Here is a 25,226-nt window from a genome sequence, read left to right as displayed (position 1 = left end):
TATGTCCACTAACTTCATTGCATACACAAAATGGGGGTACAACCTCTCATCATATAGTGAGTAATCCGCACAAAAATTACTACAGAGCTAGGGGTCCACTGACAATGTTGATAATGCACTTATGATGTCTCAAATTTCCCCAGGTGCCTTAGCCCATAACAACCTCAAGATAGTCTCACTGAACATTAAGGGCCTAAACCACCCTGTCAAACGGAGGAAGACACTGGAGTACCTTCACAAACAAAAGAGTGACATCTTCCTACTACCAGGAGATGAAGATCGACTCAAAACAATTTAATTCACTTAGAAATAGGTCTTACAGCGACGTTGCTGGCTCGGACGCAATAGGAAAGAAAAATGATGCCCTGACTCTAATAGCAAATAAATCAAACATCGATTTGGTGGCAAGCACATCAGATACTAAAGGGAGGAGGATTACAACAACATTGTCAAAAGACAATACAGAGTTTTACATTACTAATATTTTTGCCCCCAACAAGGACGACTTGGAATTCTGGGATGATTTAAGCACACAAATTGACACAATCCCAGATACTGCTATGCACATACTAGCGGGTGATTTCAATCTACCCATGGACCCTGGCCGTAGACAAGAACTCACGCTGCCCTTTTCGCACCAACAACTCTCAAAACGCCCTTATTAATCTCTGCACACGTTTCAATCTGATGGACACTTAGAGATTACAAAACTCCACAGGAAGGGAATATACCTTCTATTCGTCCCCACATAACTCCTACTCACGCATTGACTACCTATTTATTTCCGGCAATGCCATAGCCAGAATTGAAGAAACCTCGATTGAGCCAAGAGTGATCTCAGACCACTCATGCGTCGGCTTATCTATATCTGACCCGAAGCCTTTCAAAAAAACAACCTCTCTGGAGGCTCAACAATGAAGTTTTAGAAAAAGCATCATTGAGAGCGCGATACAGAATTACCTTATGGTTAACAAAAAGGGTGACACATAGGACCTAACACAATGGGAGGCTTTGAATCATGGTTCCGGTGGCTGGGTAGGTCCACGAGCTGTAGTGTTTCTACACTCTGGACCCTAATTGGAGTCCGTTTTACCCGCCGGCAACTGTTGCAAGGCCTCCTTGTTAGCAGTTTAGGCACCTTACCAAGCCTGTGTGGTATGTAGATTCTTCACATATCCACATAGTGTAGATAGTTCCACCACTGATCCTGAGGAAGTGCCCTGACCGCTATGGCTACTATGGCACGAAACATGTAGATCCCATTGAGAGTAGGATATACATAAAGAGATTCATTATCTCTAGCTTCAATACCCACCTCAACTACCTTTTAAATAGGCTGTTTACCACCATAATAAAGTGTCTCTGTGGACAAACAGAACCTATTTTATATTCACTTCACCTACACTCACATCTACACACGCTAGGGCCCCTCCCCCCACTGCACCCATCGGCAGCAACAAAAGATCCCCGCTAAAGAGCCCCAATTTTGGGTGCCCGTCAGGTATTGCAGCGCCGACCTGATGAGGGGCAGGCTCAAATGATGAAGCATGACACCTAGCTTGCTGGGTGTGTGAGAGCCCTAGTTCCAACAAGGGATTCTCCCCTTCTTCCGACCTGCTTATCTTACAGCTAGGCCCACTTGGCACCCCTTACACGTGACAGTACTTTTTCTTATCTTCTCTAGAGGAACTTTGTACCATTTCTTGCACACAAGGCTTTGAAGAGTACCGTAAGAGGAGTGATCATTAAAATTAGAACCGCCATGAAATGGGACTCCAATCACACTCTTGGAAAGCTAGAAAAAGAGATTGCTATGTTAGAAGGAAAACGTAATATTACGAGACACCTCAGTCCTAAATGAAATAGTGAAAAAGAAATGAGTATAATAAAATACTTAATGACAGAGCAGGGATATGGATAAGTAAACAAAAAAGCATCAAGCTTTGTGAGTCCAACAAGGCAGGGAAGAGCTTAGCTTCTTACCTGAAGTTTAAATTACAGAAGAATACGATTAAGAACCTAATAGACCAAAAATGTTTAGCTCACTCTGATCCTGACAAAATTGCAGACATTTTAAAGGAATTTTATAGCACTCTGTATAGCAAGAACGAGAATTTGGACAGCACAAAAATACAAGATTATCTAAACAAATGCACACTTCCTGCCCTCTCAGATCAAGAAAAAAAAAATCGAAATCAATAGCCCAATCACCGCCTCTGAAATAGAAAGCTCAATTAAGTACCTCAAAATTGGGAAGGCTCCGGGCCCTGATGGGTTTAATGCAAAGTTTTACAAATGCTTCTCCTTTACACTAACTCTCCCACTCTTAAACTTGTTCCACAAATTTGTTAACTCTGGCCAAATTAATGGGACACCAGCAGAAGCCATTATAGCAGTAATTCCCCAAAAATTTTAGACCGATATCTCTAATTAACTTAGACAGCAACATTTATGAAATGATCCTCGCCAAAAGCCTTCAAATTTTTTTACCCATACTTATCTATCCCCTACAAGTGTTTTTTTTTTTTTTTTTAAACGGACTATCTAGTGACAATACCGGTATCCTAACTCATGTCCTGGAGAAAGCCAAACTTACTGACTCACCAACAGTTGCTATCACTTTGGATATCGAAAAGGCTTTTGAAAAAGTAGATTGGGCTTACCTGAGAGCAACGCTGGGTAAATTTAACTTAGGCGAGAATTTTACGCGTATGGTAATGGCACTATATTTTAATCCCATGGCCAAGGTACGAGCAGGAGGCTGCCTCTCATCTTTCTTCAAATTAGAACAAGGAACAAGACAAGGATGCCCTCTTTTCCCCCTCCCTATTTCTACTTGGAATTGAACCCTTCCTATATCACCTTAGAAATAATAATCAGATCTCAGGGATACGTTTCAGTAACTGTACGGTCAAAATAACTGCTTATGCCGACGAAGTATTAGTTGTCTCCGAGAATGCGGAAGCTGCTATCCCTGCTCTTATATCCTCAATAGAAGACTTTGCTACAGTATCCGGGTATACATTAAATAAAGACAAGACTGAGGTAAAACTCTTGAATAACCTTGGTGGAAAATAAATTATTGGTTACTCAGGTCTCCTGTGGCAACCTAAGTGCTTCAAATACCTGGGCTTGGACTTCACAGGAGATCTGATCACCACCCTCCAAACCAATGAGAATGCCCTTCACAAGAAAATCTTTTCATTGATAGATGGTTGGTCACCTAAGGTTGGATCCTGGTGGGGAAGAGCTGAGACTTTAAAAATGATGATTGCTCCTCTTGTTAATTATCTAGCTAGCATGCTACCAATGAAATTTTCAAATGACTTCCTGAACAGAATCTAATAAATTTTTCAACATGTTCTTCTGGCAAGACTAGAAACCCAGAATATAATTGAAAAAAAACTCCAATTACCGAAAGAGAGGTGGTTTGGCCCTTCCGAACTTCAGGAACTATCAAACAGCGTATCTTTGCAAACAAGGTTCTAACTGGCTAATCCCTCAGACTGACTACACCCCAGTCTGGATAGATATAGAAATGTCAATCATCAATTATATGCCTCTACCTGCTCTCCTCACCATGGATATATCCTATCTTCTCTACTCTAAATACATTTTGCTTAAAACTAAAAGAGCCCTACTACGGCTGGAACACTTCTCCACACTAAAAATCAATAAGTCCAATTATGTCCTTTCTCTGGCGCAACCCGAGCCTGAAGATTGATGGCGGGACGCTTCATGGGGAACATTGGTCGAAAATCGGCATAAATCTAGTCAAAAACCTTTTTATAGGGACCCTCTTATTACCTTTTTCCATCCTCCAGGCTCATCACGGGCTAAAACCGATGGATTTTTATAAATTCCTAAAGCTAAAATCTCTCCTCTTGATGCGCTCCATTAAACCCTCCGATCCTTCGTTAGTTTCAAAGATGTCACAGCTACTAAAGTCAGGACACACCGTCTCTAAAATCTATAAGCTTCTTTCCCCTAAGCCTCGCAAATCTCACATGAAATGTGAAGTAAAATGGGAATCTGAACCCAACACCAGCAATATCCCATTTGATTGGGAGGAAATACATATCACCCGATTCTCGAATATAATATCTCCAATATTGTCGCGAACCAAACTTATGCTAATAAATAGGACATACTGGACACCCGAGAAAATCTTTAAACTTAATCTCAGTGAGGGACCGACATGTTGGAACTGTAAATCTCACGCCGGCAACCTCGCCCTCACCCTCGCCTTCTATTGCCCTACCTTACAAACTGGGATATGGTTTACGAATGTATAAGCAATACTTTCAACATAGCCCCTCCAAAGGAATTTTCCTATATTATACTAGGTGCTTTGGACCCTTAGATTGAAGATGTGAATGACCGATACTTGCTAGCTCTTATGCTCACTTCAGCCTGTAAAGTTGTACTGTGTAAGTGGGAAAACTCCAAAGAAGTTTCTTTTATAATGTGGCAGGAATGGCTATCTTTCCTTAGAGGAGCAGATAATGTCGCACTTCATACCTCTCCATGGTGTGAATCACACAGGAAATTGTGGAAGTCCCTTGATGCCTCATCCTTCTCATATGATCCCCCGTGAAAATCGACCCAAGTCCCCAGACTGTAATGCGTATTGTATGCTACATTTGCGGGGATACTCCTGTACTGCATTGTATTTCCTGTCTCCACAACTGTGAAAAATGTACCTGCTTGACACACCTGTACTATATATTGCATTGTATCTGTTTTTGAACTCTCATAGGGGAGCTGTGCTTGTTTGCCCACCTGTACGTCACTGCGGGCTCACTGCGACTACCATGGCTAGGCACTTGAATAACTTGTAGTTTTCCATTTATTTATTTATTCTGTATTTCTCATGACTTGTACTTATTGTTATCATCATCATTATTATTATCATTATGATTTGTCAGTACTTCTCATTTTTGCTCTTATGTTTCCATTCGGTATTGTATTTTTATTAGTTATTTGTTCATTTCTTGAAATTCAATAAAAATTATTTGAAATAAAAAGAAGAAAGAAAGGAGCCACTATCCAATGATTACACCACTGTTGCACTGAAGGTGGTAACATCCGTTCAGTGACATGTCTCAGTCTGGTGGGGTTAGTCTACACTAGGGGTACTCATAGTACGGCCCGCGGGCTGCCAGCGGCCAGGTAAGCCTTCCTTGGCGGCCCGCGGACCTTGCAGACATCATATGCCTTTGTGTTTTTTATATCGCCGGTGGCGAGCTATGGGGGCCGGGCGATTCTTTTAAAGAACATTCACTTGTTAACGAGGCTTTGTTGTACATCACCTCTTCTTAGCGCCCCTGCATCTCCACTCTGATTGAGTGGAGATGCAGGGGTACTAAGAAGAGGTGAAGTACAAAAAAGCCCCATTAACAAGTGAATGGTCTTTAAAAGACCTGTGAAGTACTTGGGTGCGGCGGCTGTGTGCGTTCCCGGGAAGCTGTCTCAGCGCGGGGTGAGGTGACTGAGGGTGACGAGGACAGCAGGGTGAGGTGATGGAGGGCAGCAGGGAGTGAGAGCAGGGGGTGAGGTGACAGCGGGAGGAAGACAGAGTGCAACAGAGGGAGGGAGAGAGAGGGAGAGAGAGAGGGAGAGGGGGGAAGAGCTTCCCCTGCCATCAGCCTCAAAAACTTGGGGAAAAACAGGGCTGCCCATCACCTGCTTCGGTTCAGGGGGGACGGAGGCTTCCCTTCACCGTACCCTGCCTCCCCACTACAGTGGGGACCCTGAATCAGTGGAGCGTATTGAGGAGGAAGACACTGAAGATGAGAAAGAAAGTGAAGTCGGGGAGCAGGGTTCGCCCCATGTACACCTAAACATACCCAGACGACTCGAGGCTTCCGAGCAGCAGAAAAAGAGGGAGAGCCCCAAGACATCGCCATTGGTGATTTCAGTGAAGAGGCCATCCAACGAAAGCCTGAACAATGACCCAGCAGCCTGATAACTGTGCTCACAACCTTTGACCCAAACCTTTTGTATTTAGCCTTTGTCTTTACCTACATGTGCAACAACAAAGTGATTTTCAACCCCTTTAGTCCATGCCCGGAAACACATCGCAACAGAGAGAGGGACAGACAGAGAGAGAGGGAGGGAGAGGGAGGGAGGGAGGGAGACAAACAGAGTGAGTGAGACAGGGAGAGAGAGAGGGAGACAGAGGGAGAGGGAGGGAGCCAGAGAGGGACGGAGACAGAGAGAAAGGGAGGCAAACAGTGATTGAGAGAGAGAAATAGAGGGAGGGAGAAGGAGAGAGAGGGAGGGAGAGAGAGAGAGGGAGGGTGGGAGAGAGAGGGAGGGAGGGAGAGAGAGAGGGAGACAGGGGGAGGGAGAGAGGGAGACAGGGGGAGGGAGACAGACAGAGGGAGGGAGACGGAGTGAGAGGGAGACAGAGAGGGAGAGGGAGGGAGAGGGAGGGAGACAAAGAGTGAGTGAGACAGAGTGAGTGAGACAGAGAGGGAGGGAGACGGAGAGAAAGGGAGACAAACAGAGTGATGGAGACAGAGGGCGAGATAGAGAGAGGGAGGGAGACGGAGAGAGGGAGAGAGAGGGAGGGAGTCAGAGAGCGGGAGGGAGACAGAGAGAGGGAGGGAGACAGAGCGAGCAAGAGATAGATAGATAGATATGTGTGAATGCCTGGTCTGGTGGCTCAGTGGACGAAGGCGTCCGCTGCAGGGGCCTGTGTTCAACCTCATGGGCGATAGTTTTTTTTTTTGTCTAACCCCGCCCCCTCCCCCACTGGCCCCGCTCCCACCAGTGCGGCCCTCAGCCAGAAACCACACTGTAAATTTGGCCCCCGAGAGAAAGTTTGTGAGTACCCCTGGTCTACACTATATAGCCAACCGTCTATATGGCTGAATGTGAAATGAGGATTAAAAAAAAAAAAAAAAAAAAAAGGATATTGCAGGTAACCTCGGAGTTCCATAACCTTATAAAGGAACTCCCACTTCAACCGCATTCCGCTAAATGATCATGGAACTCCTCGGTGACTTGCAATCTCGTTATAATGTATTATATACAGTCTTAGGCCAGACTCATTCTGCTCTATAATACCTTTGATATTTATATTCAGCAATTTAGCATGGGTAAATGTATGACACTTCTATGAGGGTTAGGTCAACTCCTCTTAATTTAGTTATGTTATGTTAACAATGATTTGTAGAGCGCTCGTTCACCGGTTGGTTTCTGGGCGCTAAAAAGACCAGGGGACCGCCAGCCCGAGGCAGATCATTTATAAGTAAGTGTGAATAACCATGTCTTGAGAGTCTAATTTCCAAGGGGATGGAATTCCATAGTCGAGGGGCCAGGGTCGCGAAGCTGCATCCCCCTTGATGTTTCAGCTTAAAGGTCGGCACTGTAAGGAGGTGGAGATGGGCTGAGCGGAGGATGCATGAGGGAGTGTATCGGGAGATGCGGTTGTCAATTAATTTGGGGCTGCGGCCGTTTAGGGATCTGTACATCAGGCAGCCAACTTTAAAGGCACAGCACTGGGGAATAGGGAGCCAGTGCAATTTCCTAAGGAGAGGGGAAGCATGTTGCCACCTACGTTGTTGAAATATTAGTCTTGCCGCTTGGTTTTGTACCAGTTGAAGTCGCCTAGTGAGGCCAAGTGGGAGTCCCAGGAACGTGGCTTTTGCGTAGTCAAGACGAGATAGGACCAGGGCTATCACGACCTGGACTAATGCAGCTTGAGATAGTAGCCTGCTTATCTTCCTTATTTTCCATAGCTGTAGGAAACAGGTGGAATCACGGTGCCTATGTGCGTTTTGAGGGACAGGTCGTTGCCAATGGTGACCCCAAGGCTTTTTACTGAGGTGGTGGGAGTAGGGGGGGAGCCTAGGTTATTTGGCCAGTAATGTGGGCCCCACTGTCTGTGTGCATCACCCGTCAGTATCAGTTCAGTTTTACTGGGGTTCAGCTTTAAATGATTATGATCCATCTATTAGCGAATGAATGTCATGGTGGATTGAAAGTCGGAGATTAACTGGGGAGAGTTGTCAATCTTGAACAGAAGTTGGAGGTCGTCGGAGTAGTTAAAGATGGTCACTCTCCTTTCTTTCAAGGATCTTATTAGTGGGAGGAGGTAGAGGTTGAACAAGTGGGGGGAGAGGGGCGAGCCCTGTGGGACCCCACCTGTAGTTTTTAATTTGGGGGCAGTGAAGTGGCCGATGCGGTCTGCCTAGGTGTGGTTTTTTAGAAAGGATTTTATCCAACTGAGTGGTGGACCCTGGATGCCTGCCTCGTTGACGCGGTCGGCCAAGATGTCATGGTCGACCGTGTCAAATGCAGCCGAGAGATCAAGCAGCACCATGGCCTGGGGCATGCCTGTGTCTGCTTTTTCGCGTAGGCAGTCAAGTACTGCTATGATCACTGTTTCCGTGGAATGCGCTGGCCGAAAGCCGGCTTGGCTACGGTCGAGGAAGCCTGTCTGTTCCAAGAAGTTGGACAGGCATCTGGCCACATGGGCTTCCAGTAATTTGGCCATGTAAGGAAGTAAAGAGAAGGGGCGGTAATTTGCTGGTGTCTAAGGATCTGCACCTGGTTTCTTAAGGAGGGGGACTACTATGGCTTCCTTGAAGGCATTAGGGACACAGCCCTGGTCCAAGGAGTGGTTTAGGAGGGCAAGGGCTGGATCGGGGAAAGCCATGAAGGCTGTTTTCAGTACGTGAGGGGGGCAGTGGTCTAGAGGGGAGCCGGATCTGACCTTAGCTAGTAATTTATTCAGGGTCTCTGTGTCAATGGGGGTGAAGTAGTCCATCGAGTGGGGGTTCCTAGAGGTAGGAGTGGTGATTCTTAGCTAGGTCTTGGGGGGAATGCTAGCTTTGATAGTAGTGATTTTGTCGATAAAGTAGGTATTCAGGGAGTCGCAGAGGGCCTGTTATGGCTTGGGTTTGTTTAGGACTCTCTCTGGGTTTGACAGTTCATCAACTATAGTGAAAATTTCTTTGGCTTGGTTGTTGGAGTTGAGGATTCGTGAGGAGAAGTAGGTTGCCTTTGCTGTAGAGATGGCCTTTTTGTATTCCTTCAGGGCCCTGACGTAGGTGGTTTTTCTTTCTACTGAGTAATCCTGTCTCCATTTTCTTTCAAATTGACGAAGGGAGCGTTTTTTGAGATTTTAGGTCGGGGGAGAACCATCTCTGGGCCTCATGCCGGCGGGTGAGTCGAATTTGTGTGATGGGGGCATGGGTGTTACTGGCCACTAATAGCCAGTTCGAGAAGGATTCCTCCTGGTGGTTGTCGTGTGTGCGGTATTGCTCAGTGTGTTCATTAATTTATTGCTGTCAATAGAGTTCCATTTTCTCGCCGTACCGCCCTTTAGGGTGGCTGTTTTCTCGGGGGGTGGGAGTTTTTTTTTTTTTTTTTTTAAATTCTTTTTATTAAATATTTTGCCATTTATGTACAAGGCACAGTGCATTATTACAAAAAAAGAGAGAAAACGGCAGTGAAATATCCGGTCAACAACAAATACAAACAGGGCAAAAGAAAAATTCATTCATTAATTGCCATACACAGTATCCCCCGCTCTAACAGAATACAAACTGTACAACTTCTGGGCAGCAAGGAGAATGTGTATATATTGGCAGGCCTATTTAATTCATTAAACTAAATTAGAAATTCCCTTCTTTCCATCTAGTGATGGGATCCCAGATTACCCTGCCCAATTTCCTCCCATTTTTACCTTTCCTAGCATATATCTCTTTCTCAAGATGATACACGAAGAGCAGTTTAGCAAGCCATTGATGATATGTGGGCGGTAGAGGGTCTAGCCATGCAGTGGCTAAGCACAATCTAAGAACTGCTACCGCTACAAACAAAAACTCCCCCCCTGACTGCATCTCTCCTTCCTCCTCATTTATGCCTAATAGAATAATTGGGGGAGTTAACGAGAAGTTATTTATTCCTAGTACAGTCTTTATGAAATTCGCAATGTCCTTCTTTAGCATGTCTAGATGAGGGCACGTAGCAAACACATGGTCTAAATCTGCTTCATCGCTTCCACATCTGAAACATTTTGTTCCTACAGTTCCTCCCCATTGAGCTATTTTAAATGGGGTATAGTACAGACGGTATAGCGTTTTATAATGCTGTGCCTGTAATGATGCAGAGCACAGAAGTCTATGCCCCTCTTCCAGGGATAACTCAAAACAATCCTGACTTACACTCAGACTATCCTTCCACTTATCACTCCACTTCACTAAATCATCCTGCTTTCCCTTCATTAATTCAGAGTAAAATCGTTTAATCGTACACTCTTTCCCTATCCGTATCAATTCCATTACCGAATCCTTATCAAACCCCAAAGATCCACCCGCTTTATTCATCAAGAAACTCCTAATTTGCAAAAACTTAAAGAAATGATTATTTTGCAAATTGTACCTATTCTGGATTTCAAAGAATTGGCAAACACTTGAGTCCCCTATAACGTCCCCTATGCTCTTCACCCCCTTAGCTACCCACTCTGAAAACACCGAATCCGCGAAGATCTCTTCAGGAATATTAGGATTATTTTTTAAGTCTAGTATAGCGGTTAAACCTCCCCAAGCCTGCCCTTTTCCGAAATGCTTTCCAGACTGCAAATGCTGCCATGAGAGTCTTAAATTTTGTACGCTTATAATAGCTGGCCTCCGTGAATTTTAGTAACACATTCTCTACCTCCATGCCCAGAACCAAACCGTATATTGCAACCGTACCTAAATCACTACCCCCTCGAGCCTCAGCACCCCCCACCAACCCTAGCATATTTTGGAACGTTGCAGCCCAGTAATACAATTTCAAGTCGGGCACTGCCCACCCTCCCCTTTCCTTTGGCAATGTCATGAATCTAAGTGCCCTTCTTGTCTTCCCTTTTCCCCAAATGAATCTATTAAGCATGTGTTCTATCTTTTTAAACCACCTAACATCAAACAGTAAGGGGATTGCCCTAAATAAATATAAGAATTTAGGGAGAATTAGCGTTTTGATTATATTTGTCCTTCCCACTAAGCTCAGATGCAGATTTTCCAATCTGTCCAGGTCTTTTTCTATTTTACCCATTAATGGAGCAATATTCTTTTCCACTAAGGAATCCAAATCAGCCGATATTGAGATTCCTAAATATGTTCCTGAGCGAGTAACACGATTATCAGTACATATAGCAAATCTATTTTTAATTATTTGTGTTTTTCCCACGTTCAACCTATACCCAGATATATAGCCAAATTTTGTGGCCTCTATTTCAATTTGGTTAATAGACTCCGTTGGTGTTGGTGTAACCACTGCCACATCATCAGCATAAGCTAACACTTTACACTGTCCAGTTAAAGTAGGGAGAGCGCTAACCAACCCACAGGCCTCGATTCGCCGAATAAATGGATCCATGTAAATGGCAAACAACAATGGCGAGCAGGGACACCCCTGCCTTGTTCCGCGACTTATTTGGAATTGTCTAGTACACCCTGTATTAACCCGAATGGAAGCAACAGGATTCAAATACAAGGCCTTAATTGATTTGATAAATCCCTGTTTTACACCGGACCTTTCCAAAGCCCCCCATAAATAGCCCCAGGAGACCCGATCAAATGCCTTTTCCGCATCCAAAAGCATAACAGCCATCGGGTCTCCTGCAACTTCCATCGCATCAAATAGCGTGATCACTTTACGAATATGGTGAGTTGTCCCCCTTTCTGGAATAAAACCATGCTGCATTCTACTCACAATGTCCGCAATCACTCCTGCTAGTCTTGTTGCCAATGCCTTAGAAAATACTTTAGCGTCGGAGTTCATTAAAGTGATTGGTCTGTAAGACCCAGGTTCCTCCGGAGGTTTCCCTTTTTTAAGTATTAACACGATCACCGCACCCCCCCATGATGCAGGGATTGAGGATCCTGTTTGCGCCTGTTGCATTATGTTTGTTATAACCTCCTTCAGTGCCCCCCAAAAGACCCGATAAAATTCTACCGGGATTTGATCCGGTCCTGCTGCCTTGCCTGCCGGCAAGTTCCAGACTGCCTCTTTTATTTCTTCTAATTGCAATGTCCCCTCTAAGCGCTCTGAAGCCTCCTCCTCCAGTGCTGCCCCAAGCATCCCTTCAAAATACTCATTAAAAGCCCGTTTATCAAAATCCCCGAGATCCTTGGTATATAGTTTTTCATAAAAACTCCTGAATACGTCCCGAATTTCCTCTGAATCCGTATGTAACCTACCCGCAGTATCCCTTATCTCCCTTATTATACCCTCAGACTCTTGTTGTCTTGCCCGCACAGCAAGGTGCCTGCCTACGGCTTCACTACACTCATAACACTTCTCCCTTTTTGATGTGAGCAACTCTGCCGCTTTGATAGACACATCCCTTTCAGCCTCCCCTTTCACTTTCAGTAGCTCATTCCATGCATTGTCAATTTGGATACCGTTCAAGAGACAACCTTCTAGTTCTGCCTCAGCTACAATCACCTTTCCCCTTACCTCCTCGCCCCTCAAACGTTCTTGCTTCTGTTTATAGGAGCTAAAACTCATTGTCTCGCCTCGGATTCCTGCCTTAAAGGCATCCCAGACCACTCCCTCTGCCGCGCTACCTCTATTATTCAGAAAGAAATCTTTAATCCACCTAGTCATATGCTCTACATAACCCTCATCTTTTAACAATCTCCTTTCGAACGTCCAATTAGTACGCTGTCTCTCATTTGTTTTACTTAAAAAAGTAAGTATTAATGGGTTGTGGTCGCTAAATAGCCTTGGTAATTTACCTATCTGTACATTCGACACGTCTGAACTAGGGACCAAAAAATTATCCAGCCTGACACACACTTGGTGCGGGGCCGAATAGTACGTGTACCCCTTGTCAGCCACCCGTTTAGTTCCCCAAACGTCTATTAAGGCATTATTTACAATTAGATTTTCCAATGCCCGACTCACTCTTTTCTTTCTTCCTTTATATTTACCAAAAGAGCCTTGCCCTAGCCCATCTGACCCATTAATATTAAAATCTCCTGCTATAATAACTCTAGGGGCCCAAGTAGCCATCTCCACATCTAAAAATTGAAAGATTTCCGGATCATCTTCAGTTGAACCGTACACCGATATAAGAGTGGTCCAAACCCCATCCAAAAGACACTCTACCATAGCCCACCTTCCCCACTGATCCTGCGCTTTCTTCCTTACCACAATAGTCTTGTTTCTAGCAAGAATAGCTACGCCTCTCTTCTTCACCCCCTGCTTGGAGCTCACCAATAAGCGAAATCCCAGCTGGTTCAACAGGTATACCTGCGTATCCATTATATGTGTCTCCTGTATAAAAACCAGATCAACATTCATTTGCCTTAAAGCAATAGAGATTCTCATTCTTTTTTGTGCATCATTTAGCCCACACACATTCCACGTTACGCACCTAAAACCCATAAGAACCCATAGATATCGTTACTCGCAGCTTCTCCCATTTCTTTCTTATTCCTTGAATTATCTTTTTTTGCTTCCTGACTTGCCTCCCTTAAATCAGCCTCCCTCTGTACACAAACACCCGCCTTTTCCCACTTACTTGAGCCTACTAAACCTGCTGCCACCTTTCTTACCCTCTCATTAAATCCTCCTTGCCTGTTTTGCCTCACTTTCTCTAGCTCTACCTGTCCAATGCGCACCGTGCCTTGTCCCCCCCTAAGTGCCCCAACCCACTCTCCCCTCCCCCCCCCTTACCGGCAATTAGGTCGATCCCGACCTAAATGTGACGACCGGCCCTCCAAGGAAGCACCCCCAGCCTGCCCATGCCTCATAAACCTTCATATTGCTGATGCGATGAACCCACCTTTTTGTAGTCAAATCTAATCTTCCCTCTTTCCATTTCGTTTCATTTCTTTTTACTCTTCACACCCCCCTTTTTTTTTTTTTTTTTTTTGGGGGGGGGAGTATTACTATACCGCAAATAATGACACTATGTTAGGCGTTCTGTGTTTCTAATAGCTACACCTCGATCGTTTTGCCTACTTTGTTCCCTTTCCCCCCTTCGCCCCTTCTCTTCCTTCAAAAAAGTTAAATATTCCTGTGCCACAATTTCCGAGTAGAACACTCTAGTCTGTCCGTTAATGATAACTTTAAGTCGTGATGGGAACATCAGATACGCTTCACACCCAATGTTCTGAAACGGTGTAATAAGTTGCCTCATTTGCCATCTTCTCTCAACTGTTTTGGGGCAAAAATCTGGGCGAGCAAAGAAGGAGATATCTTTATATGTTCGCTTCTTCATTGGTTTGGCTTTCATGATTATCTCTTCCCTCAGCAGGTAGCTCCCCACATAAACTAATATGGCTCTCGATTTGTCTCCTAAATTGTTCTTCCTCTGAACCAGCGGGAATCTATGCGCGCGCTGTACCTCCTTGTCCCAATCCCAATTATCCATCTCCGGGAATGCACCTTTCAACAACTCCACCACAAAAGCCCGCATATCTCCTTCTTCTCTCCCTTCTTCCACACCAAGGATTCTTATATTATTTCGCCTCTGCCTATTCTCAAGATCTTCTAGCTTCCAGAGGACATCCAATGCTGTTTTCTCCTGCTTTTGTCTAAACTCTTGCAGCATCACCACCTCCTCCTCCACTTTGCACGTTCTCTCTTCAACCTCATCAAGTCTTTTAGCTACTTCTTCATATAACTTGTCAACTTTACAAAGTGAAGACTGGATTTTTTTATTCGCGTGCTTTGCCCTTTTGCTCTCCAGACGAGCCTCTCCCTGAATCTGTTTCAGAGTTGTAAGTAACAGCTCAAACTTATCTGCATGCCCCTCCATTTGTCCAGCAGTTTGCCCTCCGGCTTTTTCCTGGGTTGGGTGCAGTTGGTTCCCTCCTGAGGCCCCCTCCAACATCGACTGCGAGGTAGCTGATGCCTCCCACACTAACCTCTTTGCGGTACCTCCTTGTGGCAGGTACCCTGACTTTTTTGCTCTCCTTCGTGGCCCACCCCATGATCTATTAGGAATTGCCTTTAACTTCGACTTTGCTGCTTGAATCTTCCCTGAAGCAGAGATTTTTCCCACCATTGCCTCTGACATCTCCGAGGCCTCTGATTCTAGCTCCTCTGAACAGCTCTCCACCGAAAAGTCTGTAGATGAATCAGAACTAGAGCCTGTATCCTCTAATCCCCCATCCTTTTCATCAACCCCTGTGTAGAAGCACTCGTCGCTAGGTGAGCCCGTGGATCTCAGCTGAGTATCTCTGCTACCTTTCTTTCCTGTATATGTGTCTCTCATAATCTTGCTCCTTGTAGCTAATGCGCAACCACTTACTGGCTGTGTTAGGTTAATCATGCAATCTCCATTATTTAAATTATCGTGAAATGTAGAACTACTCACAGCTTGAGCAGCTTGAACATCTCCTTGTACCGCGGCCATAGCGCAACTACTCCCACCGTCTTTACCGTTTTTACCGCTTTTATCATCATCCTCTTTCCTTCGCTTCTCATGAGAATTAAACAGTGTGTCTTGCCTTTTAGGTGTTGCCCCATTCTCTTCATATCCAGACTGGTTAATATTTATGACGGGTGCTCCCTCCTTCCTGTCCTCTGTCTCCGTCTCCGCCTCCTCTTTCCTTCCTTCACTTGGATTTATTTGCCTGGGGCCACTTTCCGACAAGCTCATTTCCACCTCCGAAGTCTTTGTTGTATCTAATAAATTGACCTTGCCAGGCGATTCTCCTGACCCCCTGACAACCGCTGCATCTGTTGGTATCAGCGCCGGTGCTTGGGGATCCATCCAATCTGCCAGCGCGCTGACAGCTCGCGCGTCGATCACGTCACCCCCCGCCTGCTCCTATGAAAGGGGAGTTATTGACCAGCTCTGTAACTTCTGTCAGTAGTGGAGCAGCTGCTGACACCAGCATACCTTCCACCACTGCTACAGTCGCTGCTGATGTCTCCAGTTGAGCCGCCGTTACCGCTGTTGCCGCCGACATCTCTCCTGGAACATCCCCTTCTGGAAATACGTTGACGTTGACAGGAGCAGTTGCTGAGGTTAACTCCGGATGAACCAAGGTAAAAGACTCATACAGTGTTGACTGTCGAAAGGAGCTATCTTTCTGTCTCTGCCTCTCGCCGCTCGTGACACTATTAGCTGCTCCTTTCCCAGGCACCGCCTTCCTCCTGCACTCGACCTCACGATCCTGTCTTCGTCTCTCGCTGGCTGTCAAGCGCTCCTCTTCGCGCTGTCTTGCGGCCTCTTTTCGCGCTTGCCCCTTCCGATGATTTTTAGCTCTTAAGTTAGCAGCTGGTATGTCAGAGTCACTCTCCAGTAGCTCTTGTCTTCCTGCAACCTCCTTCACAGCCCTCTGCAATTTCGGAGCCATACTGCGTCTGTCACGCCTGAGGTCACTTCTGTTTTTTGGACGGTGATCTGAAAGACAGTTGGCCACCAGTTTTATCAGCACCGTCAAGTTGCTTCGCGTGGTTTGCTTCTCACCCAATCTTTTAATCAGCCATGATATAAGGGTATTCGACTCCCATAGCATCTCTTCAATATCGTATCCTCTCGCTTTCTCTCGCTCAGTTCAATCAGTTCACTCTCCCTTGATCACCAGCTTTCCAATCGAAGCTCCATCGCATCAGTGTATCTCAAGCAGAGATCAACAGGAGCAGGTCCAGGGGCTGCCGCTTCCTACGGGCAGTCGGCGGCCATCTTGCCTCACCTGACTCAGAAAAGCATAAGAACGGGGGGGTGGGGGGTGGGAGTTTTAGTGTGAATTTTACCAAATAGTGATCAGACCAGACACAGGGCAATATGGATAAAGCTGATACCACAGATTGGTGGTCTAGAGTTGGTCTAAAGTGTGGCCTTTAGTGTGGGTGGGAGAGGAGATCTGTTGGGTGAGATTCAGGGTTTGAAGTGATTTGGTCAGCTCGGTAGAATGTGGCCCTCCTTGAGGGTCGTTTGCCCAATAGTTGAAGTCCCCTATCAAGAGAATTTTAGTGTGATTAGTGACTAGGGGTGCAATTTGTTCTCCCAGGGAGTGGGGGAACAGGGGCATGTGCTGGGGGGCCTATAGATTAGTATACATATAATTGGGGCAGACTTTGACTCGAATTTTATCACTGTATTGTCTGTGGCTGGGAGGTGGAGTGGGGTGAGAGCAGAAAAACTCAGATTTTTGTTAATGATGGCTGCAACTCTGCCGTCTGTCTTACCGGGCAGACGATTAGTTTGCAGAATGTAGTATTCGCAAGGTAAGGCGGCTAATATGTCGGGTGAGGATTCTGAGGTGAGCCATGTTTCGGTGAGCAGAAGAATATCTGGCTTTTCGGAGTCAAGGAGGTCAAAAATTTCTAGCTGGTGTTTTGCAAGTGAGTGTGTGTTGAGGTAGAAGATTAACATGTCTTTGTGCTCCAAGTTCGCCTGTTTTGGGTCCTGGGGGGTATGAGCGATGGGCAGCCTGATCTCGGGAAACGAGTCTCATGTCTGGCCCATGCTGTAGTGCCGCAGACGTGCTAGAGTTTTGGCTCCTGCCTTAAGTGATGCAGAGTGCAACATTCTAAGGTCCCGGGAGGAGTATGTGAGAAAACGTGCATGATGGCTAGGCCCTGGGCCTGTCTGGGCGCGGACGGGTGCAGGCGGGCTTGACTTTGGCGCGTCCCAGCACACCCACTCTGCCCGTCCGCTGCGCTCCCGCGCTGCAACCGGCATTTAGGCCATCCGTTGCCTAAGCCCCTCCTGGAGGTCACGTGATGAGGATCCGGGAGGAGGCAGGAAGTTGCTGGGGCGCTCTAGTAATCAGAGCGCCCTCAAGGTGAGTGGCCTTTCGGAATGGTGAATATAATTTTTTAAATGCACATCAATTCAGATTCCACAGTCTCAAGCAACACTTCAGTTGAAAGAAAAAAAAAAAAGCCTATATTTCTAGAAACAGTCACACGTGAGTTAAAAAGACGCTGTTGTCGGGTAGCAGCCTCTGGTCTCGAGTCGACCTGTACTGCGGTGAAAGTGTGTTTCCCAGAGTTCTTGCGCTTTTTTGTGATGTCCTAATAGACATGGTCTTCTCAAGGCTTAGAGAATGAGGTCCTTGTGCTATATATAGATGCAGATTCCTTACCTGTGAACTTCCAGGCATCCCCTGCGCGTCGGTAGGTGGCGTCGGTCAACTCCATGTGACGTCGTCTGGCATCGAATTAGTCGTCGTGATGTCCGTGTCGTCTTTATAGGCGCCCCCTCGGCACATTGACATCAGTACTTTTCATGACTTTCCACGCCAGAAGCGCAGAGCCATGAAGTTGACTGACAGTGTTGTGTTTAAAAAACTAGGGCCCTGAAGGGGAACAGCCCTGACATTATTAACAGATCTGCAGTGCGGGAAGGATGGGTGGGTCGACAAGGAATCTGCAGCTAGATTATGTCTCTACCAGATAAGGCGTTACCAAAGGTAAGTAACTTGTCCATCTGATAGAGAATTCTAGCCGCAGATTCCTTACCTGTGAACAGCTATCCAATCAATCCCATCCCCGAAGGCAGGATTGTGGAAAAGTTTCAACAAGTTACTTACCTTCGGTAATGATATATCTGTAAGAAACAGTAGTTAGTTAGACTCCTTATCTTAGAATATCCCCAGGCGTCACGCTGGATCCGGAAAGATTTTTCGTCAGCAATACCCTTGCACATCGGTAGGCGTCGTCTGACTCTGCGTCCGTCGTCGGCGTCGTGATCGCCGGAATGACGTCGTCGTAGTACTTAGACGCCAACCTCGCGCGCTGACGTTAGTTCTGTACATAGCTTTCCGTGCCAGGAATGCAAAGCCATGCAAGAACCCGACACTGGTGCCATGAAACTAGGGCCCTGAAAGGGATGACCTTAACCCTAGATATCAGTTCGCCGAACAGGTAGGATAGGTGAGGCGGTAAGGAATCTAACGAACTAATGTTTCTTACAGATATATTGTTACCGAAGGTAAGTAACTTGTTCATCTGAAAGAAACACGTTAGTTAGATTCCTTATCTTAGAATAGATACCCCAGCAATACTGCTCCAGCGTGGAGTGCAAAAATCCCTCCCTCCGTCACAGACCAAAGATCTCACATACATACACTATCCATACATTCGCTGGTGGGGCCCATAACACCAACATTCACTCACCATCAATCTGTTTTTCTTGGGAGGCGATTATCTTCCAAACGCTGGCATGAAAGGAATGATCTTTTTACCCTAAGGAGCAACAAATCTACGCGACCTTCTGATACTCATTAGGCCCTGAACTTCACCTTTTAGTATTTCTCTCATCAATCGGGATGGATCAGTTAGTTGCAGGTTTAGGTTGATTTCCAATTCTCTAATTTACCTTTTCATTAATACATTTTCAATGAATAAACAACCCAACTCATTCTATAGTTATTCAATTCAATCTTTATCTAAATAATGCAAATTAAATCATTCATTTAATCAAGGCGCCAATCATATTTACCTATTCTGGCTAATTGTCGTCCTCTATGTCAAATCTGGCAGATCTGGTAAATCTATGCCCATCAAATTTAGTAATTTCAGTTCATCAGGAGTTTGGGCATTAATTCAGTCCGTCAAAGATTCAGAGAAACAGCTGTCTTGCAGCGTCACCGTCCTCTCCGTCAGCATAACGTCAGGAAATCGAGAAAAGCCAGAAACGAACCCGCACCAACCTCTCTATTCTACCATAATTTATAGTAAAAATCATTGACAAATAGTAACAAAAATGGGTCTTTAGCTCTTCTGATTGGTCAATCGAAAACGTCTGACAGGGTTCACACCAAATAATGTCTCTTATGTCATCAATCTTGCTTGTTCTGGTTTTTAAAGGCGTCTTATTGTTCTTTCTGAAAAGCTGGCTTGCTTCCCAGGACGACCTTGATGGGTACAGTCTGGTTAGGGTCATGGCGAGGCCACTGTAGCTGGCGTCAGCGCAGGCGCACTTTACCCAAACCTCATACAGCGTAGACGGTCGGGTTAGGTACCAGAGGCAGCCATTTTGTGGCAGGCCCAAATGGTCAACTTAAGCAAAAAGAAACACAAAACGTAATTAATACATAAAAATGACTAAATAAATGTTATTCCCTCACTAATACCCATATGTGTATGTATTTATCTAGCAATAAGCAACACTCAAGTGGTTTATACTTACAAAATAAAGCACAAGTCACAAATACAACATATATTATGCAATATTCTAATTGTCTATCATTAGTATGCGTACATAATTTAGTTTACGATTTATTAAAGTCATGCAAAGCAATCCCACGTATATTTCAGTCATTAATAAGGTTGATTAGTAACTTCCACTTCAATCCATTAGTTCAATTATAATTAATTAATGAATCCAATTAGTATAAACATGCAAAATGGGGAGGGTATACAAACTTTTTGCATTACCCGCTCCAGCAATCCCCCCTTTGGTGATTTTATCACCATACCTCCCAAAAATTTTGTTCTGTCTTTTACGGAATCATTTAAAATGTTTTCTTGCTCTTAATCATAATTCAGTTTCACCTACGTCTTCTCTTTTTGCTGATTCATACATACTCTCCTTCCACTCCTCCAATCTCTTCAATTTCCCTTTCTTGTTTCTTATCTTTTCTTCTTAATTTTTCGCTTTTAACTCTTTTCTTGTTTTTATTATTTTTACAACAAATACAACCGACTCCTATCACTAATATTATGCAAATTACACATGTTAATGCAAACAATATTTTGCCTACAAATGTACTACCAAGCTTTTCTTTTTTTAATAACGGCTATTTTCTTTCCAATCTTTTCGCAAACACCTTCAACCTCCAGTGGTACAATTTCATCATGCAATTCAGTAATATTCCTAATATAAATGTTCAGATCTTTGCTTTCGTCAGGAATGTAAGTACAATAATGTTGAACTTTCAGCATTCCACAGACTCTACCCTCTTTTGCCAATAATATATCAAGGGCAAGTCGATTTTGCATTACCATAGCACGCATGGCAACCATTTCAGTGTCTACCAATAAGAATCCTCCAGCGGTGCTTGTTGACAAGCAATCCACTACTGTTGAAAGTCTTCTAATTTGATTTGCATTCAGAGATATTCCCACTGCTGGTATCAATGCTCCAAAAATGTCACCTACAATTTCTGCCCAAGATTCTCTCTTACTCCGCACTAAATGATTACTTAAACTATGTACACCATCTTCTTCTCTATCCATATGAAAATTTTTCGGAAAGACCAGGCCTACATAACATGTGCCATACCAATGGTCTGGCAAACGATAATATGCCCTGTTCCCACAAATAAAATATAATCCAGGAAAGACGGGATCTTTTCCGCCTTTAAATCCCCATCCATCCATGATTCGATATGTATCATGGCACTCACTATTACCTAAAAAATAATTAGCATACACAGTTTGATTCCTTCGAATGCAAAATTTCCCTTTCTGAAGCCAATCTAAAGCTACAGTTGAACTAGCTTCCCCTTTCAAGTGTTTTTCTTTTTCTACATCCCAGACTGTTTTCTCCACTTTCCCTTCTGCTGCCTATCTTTGCATTTTCAGTCTCCTTTCTTCAACCATGTCTAAGAATGTCCCTTCCTCTTCTTCAAACTGCACGTCAAATTGTTTCTAAAAATATATTCTAATGTTAGTTCTTTAGTTTCTAAGAAAAATTCACCTAATACCCTAGCAGGTTTTACTTTGTTTAGTTTATTAAAAGAAGGCACTTGCGCAAAAATGTTATCTACATCTGAAAAATAATATTCTAATTTCCCTGTCTGATAAAATAAACTAGCTATTACACTACATGTTATTCCATACGTTGCTGGAAGGTGATGATAAGTCACTCCTTCTGAAACAGATGCAGGTAACTGCATGCATACATAGCAGTCCCTTACGTCCATTGTCTTTACATATTCATACAATAATTTTGAAAACACATTATTAGAAAAATCTGTTATTGACCTGTCTTTATGCAAATAATTGTTATCTATTCTAGTTGGAACTACCTTTGGAATCTTCCCTATATTAGTTTTATTCTCACTATGTCCTTCTAATGTATCTATAGTGACCTAAAACGAAATGACAAGAGCAAGGATGCTCCATAAAAGCATTAATAATCCTGTACAACAACAACACATTTAACACCATCTATTCATGAATGTACATCTACCTTTGCTACTATCTGTTAGCCATCTTTGTTAAAATGGACCGTGTCTTTTGACTTAGCCTCTTCACTTCACAACTAGTTTTCTAACCTAAGGCTCTAACACCTATTTGGTTCTACTAGTATCTATCCTTTTGACTTAATTTCTTGTTTTCTTCATCAACAGCTTTCTTGATTTATTCAGTTTGGCATCTCATCATTCTTCACTTTCCTCTCGTCATCCAAATGCAGAATTTCCTGAACTTCCGTTCCTTCTTCTCCAATGTCGGACAAGAGAACTCTCAGGATTTCCGATTCTACTTCTTCTTCAACCACTTTCAGTACAGCCTACTCTGGATTTCCTTGACTATCTGCCTCTTCTCCCTTTTGAGGCAGAGCCACGTACGTCCATTCTGGTGACTTATACTTCTGGTTAGGTTTCCTCGTTCTTTTACTCTCGTTATTCTCAGTTATTTCGTCTTCTTTTGATGTTTCTTGACTTGTTACTTCATTCACCTGTTCAGCTCTTGGTGAATTCACTCGTGTCAGTCGATATCTCAATTTCCTTATTTTATTGGGCCAAATGTCATCCCTTGCAACTCTTTTTACTTTACTTCCTTTGTCGTTCTTTTCATTCCTCCCAGCTCTCTTTCTTAGAACTCGACCTTCAGGTATTTCATTTTCACTCTCTTCAGACTCTGTCTCAACTTGCTTTGTCTTTTCAACAATTTCTTCTTCCACCACTTGTTTTGTTTTCCCTACTTCTGTCCCTCCTCGGATCTCCGACACGCAATCTTCCTGCTGGCTACTTGTCCCTTCACCTAACTGGATGTTGCCGTTCCCTACGTCTCCCCGGGGGTCTTCTGCAGAAATCTGTCCCTCTCTCTCTGTAACTGTCCCTTGTTCACTTAAATTTGTTATTTCCGGTGGAATTTCTCCCAGTCTCTCATCTGGTACTTCCTTTTCACGAATTTCTTTTATTGTTTCTTCAGTACTTTTTCCTCTTTTCTTTCCGTGTTCTTTTCTAGAACCCTGCCCTTCTTGTTCGTTTCCGGAATCGGTGGATTCAGAGATCTGCAATCTTCTTCTCAGAGAGCTACTTCTGGGGACCGAAGCTAAACTTGGTTCTGTTTCCCCCATTTCAGTGTTTTCTCGTGTCTTCGACTCTTCGTCACCTGACTCAGTACTTGATTCTGATTCATCAAAATATTCTTTTCCTGTGCTGTCCACTGGATTCGGAATTCTCAATGTGTGGCTTGCATGGATCCAGTTTTTCAGTCCAGCACACTTCACAGCTGTTGTCGTGGTCAGAATGACTTGTCTTGGTTTTCCCCACCTTGGAACCAAACAATTTCTTCTTCTGTGAACTTTTATCCTTACCCAGTCACCTGGGCTCAGATCATGGGCTGGCTTCTTTTCAAGTGTGGTGGCATCCGCTCCAACCTGATGAAACACAGAATGAACTGGGTCAGCCAGGCCTTTACAGTATTCCAACACCATGTCATCAGTTATAGTCATCAGCTTGTTTACTGATATAAACACGTGTCTCATTGCTCGTCCCAATGACTTAATCCTGTCGTTCTGTCTGGAATTGAGCTAATAGTCATGAGTACCAGAGGCAAGACATCAGGCCATTTCATACCTGTGGCCAAACACATTTTCCCTATCCTATTTTTGATAGTACCATTCATCTGTTCAACCACACCAGAAGCCTCTGGTCGGTAGGCACAATGTAGTTTTTGTTGTATATTCAATGCTTCACAAATTAATCCTACAATCTCATTATGGAAATGTCCTCCTCGGTCTGATTCAATTGTCACTGGGAACCCGATCCTAGGGATGAACTCTCTCAGCAGTAGCTTGGCTACTGTCATACCATCATTTCTCCTTTTTGGGAATGCTTCCACCCACCTAGAGAATAGGCAGACCACTACCAAAACATACCTCAGTCTGTTACAGGGAGGCATTTCAATAAAATCTACTTGCATTCTGGTGAAAGGCCCTCCTTCTCGACCTATTGTTTCCAGACTCACTACTGTCTTTCTCCCAGGATTGTATTGCTGACATATTAGGCATCTTTGACAAAGACATTCTGCTACAAGTCTGAATTTTGCATTGTACCAGGTCTGCTTAAATGACCTGATCATGGCATCTCTCCCTATATGTCCCTGCCCATGATACATCCGTGCCATGGTAGACATCATGCTATCAGGCATAACTGGTCATCCATCTCGATAGACCCACACATGGTCCTTTTCCCTTGGGGCACATCCTGCTTTTACCCACTGTTTCATTTCCTCATCTCCTGCCTCTTCTTGCAACTGTCTTACCTCTTCCCAAGTTCCTACAATGTTAGTAAACATCAATGAGCAAGAAGACATTTCTCTTTCCTTAGCCCGATTGACCGAATTCTGATTACGTGCACAATACTGTGCCATGTCATTTGCATATCGATTTCCTGTGGCAATATAATCACCACCTTGACTATGGGCAGCACATTTTACAACAGCCAATTGTCTAGGCAGCTGTATCGCCTCGAGCAATTTTCCAACCACTTCAGCATTCTTAATAGGAGTTCCACTCGAGGTCAGGAAACCTCTTTGCAGCCATAGTTGGCCAAAGTCGTGGACCACTCCAAAGTCATACTGGCTGTCAGTTATCACAGTCACTCACACTTTTCACAATCTTGCATGCTCTAGTCAAAGCCACGAGCTCTGCTACTTGGGCCGATTTTACTCCTTTCAGATAGGATGCTTCCATTACTGCTGCGACTGTGCATACTGCATACGCTGCACTCAGCACTCCTTCATCTGTTCTCAAACATGACCCATCAACGAACATCACAAAATCACTTTCTGGCAAAGGTACGTCTTTTATATCTGGTCGTGGTTTTGTACAAAAATCAAGTACATCCAAACAATCATGATCTACTTCATCTCTTACTTCCACAATCTCAGCATCAGGCAACAATGTTGCAGGATTCACATGCAAACATCTTGCAAGACTCACATTAGTTGCACCTAATATGACTTTTTCATACTTAGTCAGCCGACTGTGTGTCATATACTGAGTACGACTCCTTGTTAACAGGATCGCTTCATCATGAGGTACAAACACTTTCAATGGATATCCCATCACA

The sequence above is a fragment of the Triturus cristatus genome, chromosome 3_1, assembly GCF_964204655.1.
Source record: "Triturus cristatus chromosome 3_1, aTriCri1.1, whole genome shotgun sequence".
Classification (NCBI taxonomy): Eukaryota; Metazoa; Chordata; class Amphibia; order Caudata; family Salamandridae; genus Triturus; species Triturus cristatus.
Note: the sequence above shows the minus strand (reverse complement) of the source record.